Source organism: Wolffia australiana, chromosome 1 (assembly GCF_029677425.1).
Source record: "Wolffia australiana isolate 7733 chromosome 1, ASM2967742v1".
Lineage (NCBI taxonomy): Eukaryota > Viridiplantae > Streptophyta > Magnoliopsida > Alismatales > Araceae > Wolffia > Wolffia australiana.
In genome coordinates this window covers 8,607,016-8,619,486 of record NC_135835.1, presented here as the reverse complement: position 1 = coordinate 8,619,486, position 12,471 = coordinate 8,607,016, and positions in this window count along the sequence as shown.

Sequence of the window (12,471 nt, the reverse complement as noted above, 5' to 3'; positions counted from 1 at the left end):
ATATGAAGTAGTGATCCCCCTCCCCTCACGATCCCCGTCCCCTGCGATCGTCCCTCCTCACCGCATCTCCAGGCGGTTCGTCCCCGGCCGATCCCTATCCTCTCTGCTCGGCTTTCCCCCGACCATTCCCATTTCACCTCTCTACCCCGGGAACTTCTCTTCTCGTCTCACCCTCTTCCACCCACAGATACAGACCTCGACAAAGGACCGTACCAATTGCTCGGGAAAGACAGTTTGGGGAAAATTGCAAGGAATAGAAAGAAATATGGATAGGGACTCAGGAAAGGCAAACACAAACTAACGAGACAAAGAGAATAAAATGCAGATAAATACGAGAAGGGGGAGTATTATCTCTTGAGGAACCAAGATTTTTATCGATTTTTGATTTAAATTCAAAGGCAAACCAAAATTAAGTGAGAATAAAAAATTAATGTTCCAAGTATAATTCTGTAGCTTAATAATTAATGGTGAACTTACTGGCACATTTAACAAATCAATCTCTCGTCTATTACTCCGATCTACTGATCACTAAATAGTGATCAATATCAACGAGCCCCATGGTAAGTTATTTTACCTACAGAATGATGGGATACACCATTGCATCTATGAACGTCGACCCAGGCCCATGCCGAAGGACAATCCAATCCATAGAGGCCCAATAGTGGGAGCTACTTAATCAGACCGGCAGAGAAGAGAAAGGGCTTTTTACAGTCAGTTGGGATGACTTCGAACGACAATTGTCACATCGTTTTGGTCTACAGCCCTGGGAGGCATACCACCAATTGTTCAAGTTACATCAAACGGGCTCCGTGGACGAAGTGGTCTCCACCTTCGTAAACTTGGTAGGGTATTCGCCGGAGATATTGGAAGAAACAGCCATGATGTATGCGTTGTACTCCGCTATAAGGCCATCCCTCCAGGTGGAAATTGACCGCCTCGTTCCACTGGGGCCCTAACAGATTGCGCCTTCAAGGAAGAGAAGCTATTGGGTCAACTGAAGACGACATCATCAAGGCGAAGTAGGGGGTCCAGATATCTGGGAGCGAAACCTCAAGAAGCGTCACAGCCCCAACCCAGCCGGGGTTAATGACAGGAGGAACACCACAACCACGGGCTCCATGCCAGTTTCGCCCTTGGGCGGATGAGTTTGCCAACTGGAGAGCACAAGGGCTGTGTTTCCAATGCAACAAAAAGTTTACTCCCCGACATGTGTGCCGTAAGATGCTCAACGAGTCCATAGTTATCAATACGTAAGATTCAACAGGCATTCAATCGGATGAAGACGTTTGACTCCTAATTCAAGCATATTCAGCGACTATCTCCTTCTACCCGGTACAAGACCTGTGCTTCGACGTCATCTTGGGATTCTCTTGGTTCTGCAGCCTAGGATAGACATTGATAACATGCAAATAAGAGCTTATACAATGCTAATTTTATCATATTTGTGGGCTTTTAGTGTTTAAAAACATCCAATTCTAGTGAATGTTATCATGATTTTATCTTAAAACAATACTTTTCTTAATTTTCAAGAGGAATCATACTTTTGATAAATAATTAGGTTAATTAACACATTTTATACATTTTTAGAACTGAAAGTTATAAGGAATTATATGCGTTTAATTGACCTAGTTCCATAAACAAAAAGAAATTAACACTAAAACTGAGGTTAGGAATTAATAAAGCATTTTTACGCATTAATAAAGATTTTTTACAATTTATTTCAGTTGATTTTAAATAAAAATCATTTTTTATTGAAACTGGCCCTTAAATTGTGCAGCGCTAACACAGTGTTAAATTGTGCAGTGCGTACGTAGAGAGCACTGGCCAATCAAAGCGGCACTCGGCGTCTGCGGTGCGCGACACACATGTACACAGCATCGTGCATGTCGCGCACCGCACAGAGGTAAGTCTCCACCAATGAGATGCGGCTTAAATCACTGCGTGCGACACAACGAGTTAAGCCATACAAAGCTTGCGTGGACCAATGGGATTGCAGATCGTCATAGTCCACACAAGCCTCGTTCGTGCGAAGTGCATGTACACAGTGTCATGCGCACGAAGGGCAACGCATACGTGGCACCACGTGGCCCAATTGCAAGGCATCGTTCAGCCTTCATACAAAGCAAATAAAATCAAAAAAATAACAGAATCGGAAGGAGGAGTACTTCCGATTCCATGGCAATAAAATTGGGGAAAATGAATTGAAGTTTTGTCTTGATTTTTAAGCTCGAGGAAAGATAGCCTACCTTCCTGGAAGACTCAAGAACAGCCCTGAGTGCATTTTGGAGTTCAATTTGGAGAGAATTTTGATGATCTAGTGCCGCATTCGTCCCCAAAAATCAAGCCTCAAATTTGGTTGTTTGTGTGCGGAATCTTCTCAAACCAACTCTTAAATCATTCCGGGTATCTCTAGGCTTAATAAAAATTTATTTTACACTTGATTTTGCGTTTAATTTTAGCAATTTTGTAGTTCAGTTTACGTGCAAAATTTTCTGATGAATTTCCAATTTTAATTGTGTTCATTCTCGAATTTCTCTTATTTTCTAATCTTTTAATCTTTAGTAGTCAACGTTAAACAATTTTGAATTGATATTGACCTTTAATGAACTCATATTAGATCTCAATTTCCTTAATTAGCAAATCGCGTTCACGATTTGCCAACATATGGTAGTTCTTAATTTCAAAAAACTCTGAGGTCAATCTGTTAATTCTGGGATTTACCTTGTTTAAGAGTTGATTAGCATTGTATTCTGCAGTTGAGGTCAAATTCATTTGGATCAAACTAGACTTTCCACCCCCGTGTCAGCTCTCAATCACCCTGATTAGCAAATCATAGCCACGATTTGCGAGTTAGGGTATCTTTGCAATTTCAAAATAAGTGGGATAAAACTGCAAAACACAATAAAATGCTTCCAATTCGTGAGAAGTTTGGATTAGATTTTACAAAAAGGCTTATCATAAATCAATTTGGACTTACTATTTTTTCCAAACCAGTTTTAATTACTATAACCCAAAAACATAATTCAAACTGAATTAAGTTTTTGGGTAAAATAAACGAGCAATAAATGTGGTAGATTTTTAAGTTTTGTCTTGATTTTTAAGCTCGAGGAAAGATAGCCTACCTTCCTGGAAGACTCAAGAACAGCCCTGAGTGCATTTTGGAGTTCAATTTGGAGAGAATTTTGATGATCTAGTGCCGCATTCGTCCCCAAAAATCAAGCCTCAAATTTGGTTGTTTGTGTGCGGAATCTTCTCAAACCAACTCTTAAATCATTCCGGGTATCTCTAGGCTTAATAAAAATTTATTTTACACTTGATTTTGCGTTTAATTTTAGCAATTTTGTAGTTCAGTTTACGTGCAAAATTTTCTGATGAATTTCCAATTTTAATTGTGTTCATTCTCGAATTTCTTATTTTCTAATCTTTTAATCTTTAGTAGTCAACGTTAAACAATTTTGAATTGATATTGACCTTTAATGAACTCATATTAGATCTCAATTTCCTTAATTAGCAAATCGCGTTCACGATTTGCCAACATATGGTAGTTCTTAATTTCAAAAAAAAACTCTGAGGTCAATCTGTTAATTCTGGGATTTACCTTGTTTAAGAGTTGATTAGCATTGTATTCTGCAGTTGAGGTCAAATTCATTTGGATCAAACTAGACTTTCCACCCCGTGTCAGCTCTCAATCACCTGATTAGCAAATCATAGCCACGATTTGCAGTTAGGTATCTTTGCAATTTCAAAATAAGTGGGATAAAACTGCAAAACACAATAAAATGCTTCCAATTCGTGAGAAGTTTGGATTAGATTTTACAAAAAGGCTTATCATAAATCAATTTGGACTTACTATTTTTTCCAAACCAGTTTTAATTCACTAAGTAACCCAAAACATAATTCAAACTGAATTAAGTTTTTGGGTAAAATAAACGAGCAATAAATGTGGTAGATTTTAAGTTTTGTCTTGATTTTTAAGCTCGAGGAAAGATAGCCTACCTTCCTGGAAGACTCAAGAACAGCCCTGAGTGCATTTTGGAGTTCAATTTGGAGAGAATTTTGATGATCTAGTGCCGCATTCGTCCCCAAAAATCAAGCCTCAAATTTGGTTGTTTGTGTGCGGAATCTTCTCAAACCAACTCTTAAATCATTCCGGGTATCTCTAGGCTTAATAAAAATTTATTTTACACTTGATTTTGCGTTTAATTTTAGCAATTTTGTAGTTCAGTTTACGTGCAAAATTTTCTGATGAATTTCCAATTTTAATTGTGTTCATTCTCGAATTTCTCTTATTTTCTAATCTTTTAATCTTTAGTAGTCAACGTTAAACAATTTTGAATTGATATTGACCTTTAATGAACTCATATTAGATCTCAATTTCCTTAATTAGCAAATCGCGTTCACGATTTGCCAACATATGGTAGTTCTTAATTTCAAAAAAAAACTCTGAGGTCAATCTGTTAATTCTGGGATTTACCTTGTTTAAGAGTTGATTAGCATTGTATTCTGCAGTTGAGGTCAAATTCATTTGGATCAAACTAGACTTTCCACCCCCGTGTCAGCTCTCAATCACCCTGATTAGCAAATCATAGCCACGATTTGCGAGTTAGGGTATCTTTGCAATTTCAAAATAAGTGGGATAAAACTGCAAAACACAATAAAATGCTTCCAATTCGTGAGAAGTTTGGATTAGATTTTACAAAAAGGCTTATCATAAATCAATTTGGACTTACTATTTTTTCCAAACCAGTTTTAATTACTATAACCCAAAACATAATTCAAACTGAATTAAGTTTTTGGGTAAAATAAACGAGCAATAAATGTGGTAGATTTTTAAGTTTTGTCTTGATTTTTAAGCTCGAGGAAAGATAGCCTACCTTCCTGGAAGACTCAAGAACAGCCCTGAGTGCATTTTGGAGTTCAATTTGGAGAGAATTTTGATGATCTAGTGCCGCATTCGTCCCCAAAAATCAAGCCTCAAATTTGGTTGTTTGTGTGCGGAATCTTCTCAAACCAACTCTTAAATCATTCCGGGTATCTCTAGGCTTAATAAAAATTTATTTTACACTTGATTTTATGCTTAATTTTAGCAATTTTGTAGTTCAGTTTACGTGCAAAATTTTCTGATGAATTTCCAATTTTAATTGTGTTCATTCTCGAATTTCTCTTATTTTCTAATCTTTTAATCTTTAGTAGTCAACGTTAAACAATTTTGAATTGATATTGACCTTTAATGAACTCATATTAGATCTCAATTTCCTTAATTAGCAAATCGCGTTCACGATTTGCCAACATATGGTAGTTCTTAATTTCAAAAAAAAACTCTGAGGTCAATCTGTTAATTCTGGGATTTACCTTGTTTAAGAGTTGATTAGCATTGTATTCTGCAGTTGAGGTCAAATTCATTTGGATCAAACTAGACTTTCCACCCCCGTGTCAGCTCTCAATCACCCTGATTAGCAAATCATAGCCACGATTTGCGAGTTAGGGTATCTTTGCAATTTCAAAATAAGTGGGATAAAACTGCAAAACACAATAAAATGCTTCCAATTCGTGAGAAGTTTGGATTAGATTTTACAAAAAGGCTTATCATAAATCAATTTGGACTTACTATTTTTTCCAAACCAGTTTTAATTCACTATAACCCAAAAACATAATTCAAACTGAATTAAGTTTTGGGTAAAATAAACGAGCAATAAATGTGGTAGATTTTTAAGTTTTGTCTTGATTTTTAAGCTCGAGGAAAGATAGCCTACCTTCCTGGAAGACTCAAGAACAGCCCTGAGTGCATTTTGGAGTTCAATTTGGAGAGAATTTTGATGGTCTAGTGCCGCATTCGTCCCAAAAATCAAGCCTCAAATTTGGTTGTTTGTATGGAATCTTCTCAAACCAACTCTTAAATCATTCCGGGTATCTCTAGGCTTAATAAAAATTTATTTTACACTTGATTTTGCGTTTAATTTTAGCAATTTTGTAGTTCAGTTTACGTGCAAAATTTTCTGATGAATTTCCAATTTTAATTGTGTTCATTCTCGAATTTCTCTTATTTTCTAATCTTTTAATCTTTAGTAGTCAACGTTAAACAATTTTGAATTGATATTGACCTTTAATGAACTCATATTAGATCTCAATTTCCTTAATTAGCAAATCGCGTTCACGATTTGCCAACATATGGTAGTTCTTAATTTCAAAAAAAAACTCTGAGGTCAATCTGTTAATTCTGGGATTTACCTTGTTTAAGAGTTGATTAGCATTGTATTCTGCAGTTGAGGTCAAATTCATTTGGATCAAACTAGACTTTCCACCCCCGTGTCAGCTCTCAATCACCCTGATTAGCAAATCATAGCCACGATTTGCGAGTTAGGGTATCTTTGCAATTTCAAAATAAGTGGGATAAAACTGCAAAACACAATAAAATGCTTCCAATTCGTGAGAAGTTTGGATTAGATTTTACAAAAAGGCTTATCATAAATCAATTTGGACTTACTATTTTTTCCAAACCAGTTTTAATTCACTAAGTAACCCAAAAACATAATTCAAACTGAATTAAGTTTTTGGGTAAAATAAACGAGCAATAAATGTGGTAGATTTTTAAGTTTTGTCTTGATTTTTAAGCTCGAGGAAAGATAGCCTACCTTCCTGGAAGACTCAAGAACAGCCCTGAGTGCATTTTGGAGTTCAATTTGGAGAGAATTTTGATGATCTAGTGCCGCATTCGTCCCCAAAAATCAAGCCTCAAATTTGGTTGTTTGTGTGAATCTTCTCAAACCAACTCTTAAATCATTCCGGTATCTCTAGGCTTAATAAAAATTTATTTTACACTTGATTTTGCTTAATTTTAGCAATTTTGTAGTTCAGTTTACGTGCAAAATTTTCTGATGAATTTCCAATTTTAATTGTGTTCATTCTCGAATTTCTCTTATTTTCTAATCTTTTAATCTTTAGTAGTCAACGTTAAACAATTTTGAATTGATATTGACCTTTAATGAACTCATATTAGATCTCAATTTCCTTAATTAGCAAATCGCGTTCACGATTTGCCAACATATGGTAGTTCTTAATTTCAAAAAAAAACTCTGAGGTCAATCTGTTAATTCTGGGATTTACCTTGTTTAAGAGTTGATTAGCATTGTATTCTGCAGTTGAGGTCAAATTCATTTGGATCAAACTAGACTTTCCACCCCGTGTCAGCTCTCAATCACCTGATTAGCAAATCATAGCCACGATTTGCGAGTTAGGTATCTTTGCAATTTCAAAATAAGTGGGATAAAACTGCAAACACAATAAAATGCTTCCAATTCGTGAGAAGTTTGGATTAGATTTTACAAAAAGGCTTATCATAAATCAATTTGGACTTACTATTTTTTCCAAACCAGTTTTAATTCACTAAGTAACCCAAAAACATAATTCAAACTGAATTAAGTTTTTGGGTAAAATAAACGAGCAATAAATGTGGTAGATTTTTAAGTTTTGTCTTGATTTTTAAGCTCGAGGAAAGATAGCCTACCTTCCTGGAAGACTCAAGAACAGCCCTGAGTGCATTTTGGAGTTCAATTTGGAGAGAATTTTGATGATCTAGTGCCGCATTCGTCCCCAAAAATCAAGCCTCAAATTTGGTTGTTTGTGTGCGGAATCTTCTCAAACCAACTCTTAAATCATTCCGGGTATCTCTAGGCTTAATAAAAATTTATTTTACACTTGATTTTGCGTTTAATTTTAGCAATTTTGTAGTTCAGTTTACGTGCAAAATTTTCTGATGAATTTCCAATTTTAATTGTGTTCATTCTCGAATTTCTCTTATTTTCTAATCTTTTAATCTTTAGTAGTCAACGTTAAACAATTTTGAATTGATATTGACCTTTAATGAACTCATATTAGATCTCAATTTCCTTAATTAGCAAATCGCGTTCACGATTTGCCAACATATGGTAGTTCTTAATTTCAAAAAAAAACTCTGAGGTCAATCTGTTAATTCTGGGATTTACCTTGTTTAAGAGTTGATTAGCATTGTATTCTGCAGTTGAGGTCAAATTCATTTGGATCAAACTAGACTTTCCACCCCCGTGTCAGCTCTCAATCACCCTGATTAGCAAATCATAGCCACGATTTGCGAGTTAGGGTATCTTTGCAATTTCAAAATAAGTGGGATAAAACTGCAAAACACAATAAAATGCTTCCAATTCGTGAGAAGTTTGGATTAGATTTTACAAAAAGGCTTATCATAAATCAATTTGGACTTACTATTTTTTCCAAACCAGTTTTAATTCACTAAGTAACCCAAAAACATAATTCAAACTGAATTAAGTTTTTGGGTAAAATAAACGAGCAATAAATGTGGTAGATTTTTAAGTTTTGTCTTGATTTTTAAGCTCGAGGAAAGATAGCCTACCTTCCTGGAAGACTCAAGAACAGCCCTGAGTGCATTTTGGAGTTCAATTTGGAGAGAATTTTGATGATCTAGTGCCGCATTCGTCCCCAAAAATCAAGCCTCAAATTTGGTTGTTTGTGTGCGGAATCTTCTCAAACCAACTCTTAAATCATTCCGGGTATCTCTAGGCTTAATAAAAATTTATTTTACACTTGATTTTGCGTTTAATTTTAGCAATTTTGTAGTTCAGTTTACGTGCAAAATTTTCTGATGAATTTCCAATTTTAATTGTGTTCATTCTCGAATTTCTCTTATTTTCTAATCTTTTAATCTTTAGTAGTCAACGTTAAACAATTTTGAATTGATATTGACCTTTAATGAACTCATATTAGATCTCAATTTCCTTAATTAGCAAATCGCGTTCACGATTTGCCAACATATGGTAGTTCTTAATTTCAAAAAAAAACTCTGAGGTCAATCTGTTAATTCTGGGATTTACCTTGTTTAAGAGTTGATTAGCATTGTATTCTGCAGTTGAGGTCAAATTCATTTGGATCAAACTAGACTTTCCACCCCCGTGTCAGCTCTCAATCACCCTGATTAGCAAATCATAGCCACGATTTGCGAGTTAGGGTATCTTTGCAATTTCAAAATAAGTGGGATAAAACTGCAAAACACAATAAAATGCTTCCAATTCGTGAGAAGTTTGGATTAGATTTTACAAAAGGCTTATCATAAATCAATTTGGACTTACTATTTTTTCCAAACCAGTTTTAATTCACTAAGTAACCCAAAAACATAATTCAAACTGAATTAAGTTTTTGGGTAAAATAAACGAGCAATAAATGTGGTAGATTTTGATTTGGCCTTAGTGATTACAACAAATTAGTAAAGAGTAATGCTAAATTTCCAAAAATCTAAGATCAAATAAATACATAGTTAATCTAGCCAGGTGATTATTTAGTAATTCTTATCAAGAATTGCTAACTAATCATCAATTTGATTCTCCTTGATAAGAATTTCAGAATCTAAATCTCTATTGATTGAGATAAATTGAATTAAGAAAAAAGGGTAGAAGGTTAAATACAACTACAAGCATGGTTCTAACTTGAGTAAAAAGAGTGTCATATCAGTTCCAATTTAGTCCACTCTACCTTCATCGATCAAGAATTTAAGTTCACCAACGCCTCCCTCACGTTCGACCCCTTACTCGAGTACTAAGGGTTATAACAAATTTTATTGCTTAAGTTTGAAAACCCTTAAATAACGACACATGTAAACATACTTTTCGAACTTATAAGATATCGACACAATGGGACCTGATACTACTACGGTTCCAAGTGGCTGGCGTGTGGCTCACATTGTGCGGTGGTTCGGGTGAGACACAACTCGGGGCAGTACCGACGTTAACACGAACCGATCATGATCAAACCAAAGGTATGGTATTCTGCAAGCTCTCCATAACTTGGTTAGTGGCCTTGCAAGAAGCTGGGGTGGAGATGAGCCTTAGGCCCTACTGGACACAATTCCCATCAGTTTTCCAAACGCCAAAGACACTACTGCCACACCGTTCATGCAACCATCAGATCAGGCTGATCCTAGGAGTGAGTCCAGTCCACTGCCGTCCATACCGCTATTCCCATTTACAAAATAACAAGTGAGAAAAATTGGTGGAGGAACAACTGACTGAGAGATCATTCGAACGTCACACAGCCCCTACTCCATCTCAACCCAGCTCGTGAAGAAAAAGACAAGAGGCTGGTAGTTTTGTATTGATTATTGGGCCCTCAACAGAGTCATAGTGCCCAATCAGTTTCCTATTCCAGTGGTGGATGAGTTGCTCAAAGCTCAACCTCAAGCCGAGGTATCACCAGATCCGCATGAAGTAGGAAGACATCCAGAAGACCGCGTTTCACATGCCAATATGTCCAAATTTAGGGGTTTTATGTCATTGTTTTGATTCAGACTTAACCAACAATAGTAATGAAAATTTCCACTTAATATTGGGCAAGGGGTCGATCTACAAAGAGGCACATCTTTGATTTCAGAAATTTTCTCAAGCTTGGGATGAAGAAAATGATTTTAAAAGTGAAATACAATTACTGGAATTTTTGTGGATTTTTAGGTAGTTTATACAATTTCTTATGATTTAAATTGAAGCAGAATTACAAAGAAAAACACTAGAAAAGCGGCGGCGGCGATGTGGCTGTGGCAGAGCGGCAGCGGCGGCGACAGCAACGACATATCTTTCTTTGGGTTGGGCTTGGGTCGGTCTATTGGGCTTGACCCAATAGCGGCAGACCAATTATTAAAATAAAATGTTTTTTTTCTTTAATGGGCCGGTTTGACCCTATTAGACCGGTACGACCTGGTCGGACTGGTTCAACCCAGTCTAACCCCTCTTGGACTTAGCTGAAAATCGGCTAAGTCCCCAACGAGGGTGCTCCCCTCTGTCCGCTAGGCATGTGGCTTCACGCGCACGTGCGACCGTCAGGCAAAGGGCAGTGCCAGCCCAAGGGCGCTGCCATGCAATGCACACAAGCTACGACGATGGGAGAAAATTGAGAATTTTTTTAATGTGATTTTTTTGGGGATTGAAATGGGGATTGATGGGAGAATCTAGAAAGAGATAGTGAGATATTTTAGAAAGAGAAAGAAACAGGTTTAAAGAGGGGAAAGGTCAAAATGAAGATACAGAGAGAGAAAATGAAGAGATAGAGAGAAAAAATAAAGAAGAGGGTAGAGGGAGTTTGAGACGGAATTTAAAATTATAAATGGAGAAGATTTTTTAAAATTTTAGGGAATAAACTAGGAAGATGGATGACTATCTAGATAAAGAAAGAACCGATTCTAAAGAGAGAAAATATCGAAATGAGGAGATAGAGAGAGAAAACAAAGAGAGGGTGTATACGGAATTTGAGATATAATTTGAAGGTGCACATGGACGAAGGTCTAGAGAGATAAAAACTGAGTGAGAAGATGATGGATTCTAAGGATAAATGGATGGATAATGATGGGGAAAGTGGAAATCTAAGTTCATAAAACCTCAATGCAAGTTTACTAAGACCTCAATGCTTCCTCTCAAGTTTAAATCCTTATATTAAGAGAAAACTTCAATAAACTTACATTAAGCAAGTTGGACAACTTGGATCCTAAAAAATGCCTTGTCCTTCTGGCCAGCCACTTTCTAGAGCACGTTCAGAATGAGGGAAAATGAGGGAGAAAAAAGTCTATTTATACATTAGGAGAATTACTAAAATACCCCTTTGGGCATTTTCTATTCTCTTTTCATTGCATTTTGCATATTTTTCTCCATTGGTTGAGAGCTTCCCTTTGTAATAATTAGATTCTTTCAATATAAGGCTTTTGAGAGCCCAATGGGCAGGTCAGGTAATGGCCCATCTTCCTCAGATTTCTCTTTTGAAGGTCCACAACTCCACTTGATCCTTTCAAGCCCCTTTGTGGAATCACTAAGCTCCCAAAAAATTCTCCAACTCTTTAAGGGCTCCCATCTCCTCATTCTTGTAAATTTCTGCACATGTAAAATTAGAGAATACTCATCAGTACTAAAATTTCTTGACTTCAAAGAAGTCAAGGAGTTCAGTCAAAAATAACCATAATGTGCAAAAATTAGAATTTATAGCTCAAAAGTGATAACATGATATATTCTAAATTAATAATACCAAAAAGTATCTAAAATGTATGGAAATATACATGCATTTATCATGTTATCACACACACCAAGGGCATTAAGAATACTTGGCAACACACCTGCCACCTTTCAAGAACTGATGAATGCTAACTTTTGACCATTTCTCCGCAAGTTTGTCCTCGATTTCTTCGATGACATCTTGATTTACAGTCGCACCATGGATGAGCACGAGGCACACTTATAGAAGGTCATGCAAGTACTGATTGAGAATCAGCTGAGCATCAATACAAAAAAATATTCCTCTGCACAACCACGACTAGAATACTTGGGACAATGTATTTCAGCAGAGGGAGTAGCCACCAACGCATGAAAAATTGAAGCTGTTTTTGACTGGCTGCCCCTTAAAAACTTAAGTAAGTTGTGAGGGTTCTTGCGCTTGGTGGGTACTACCGAA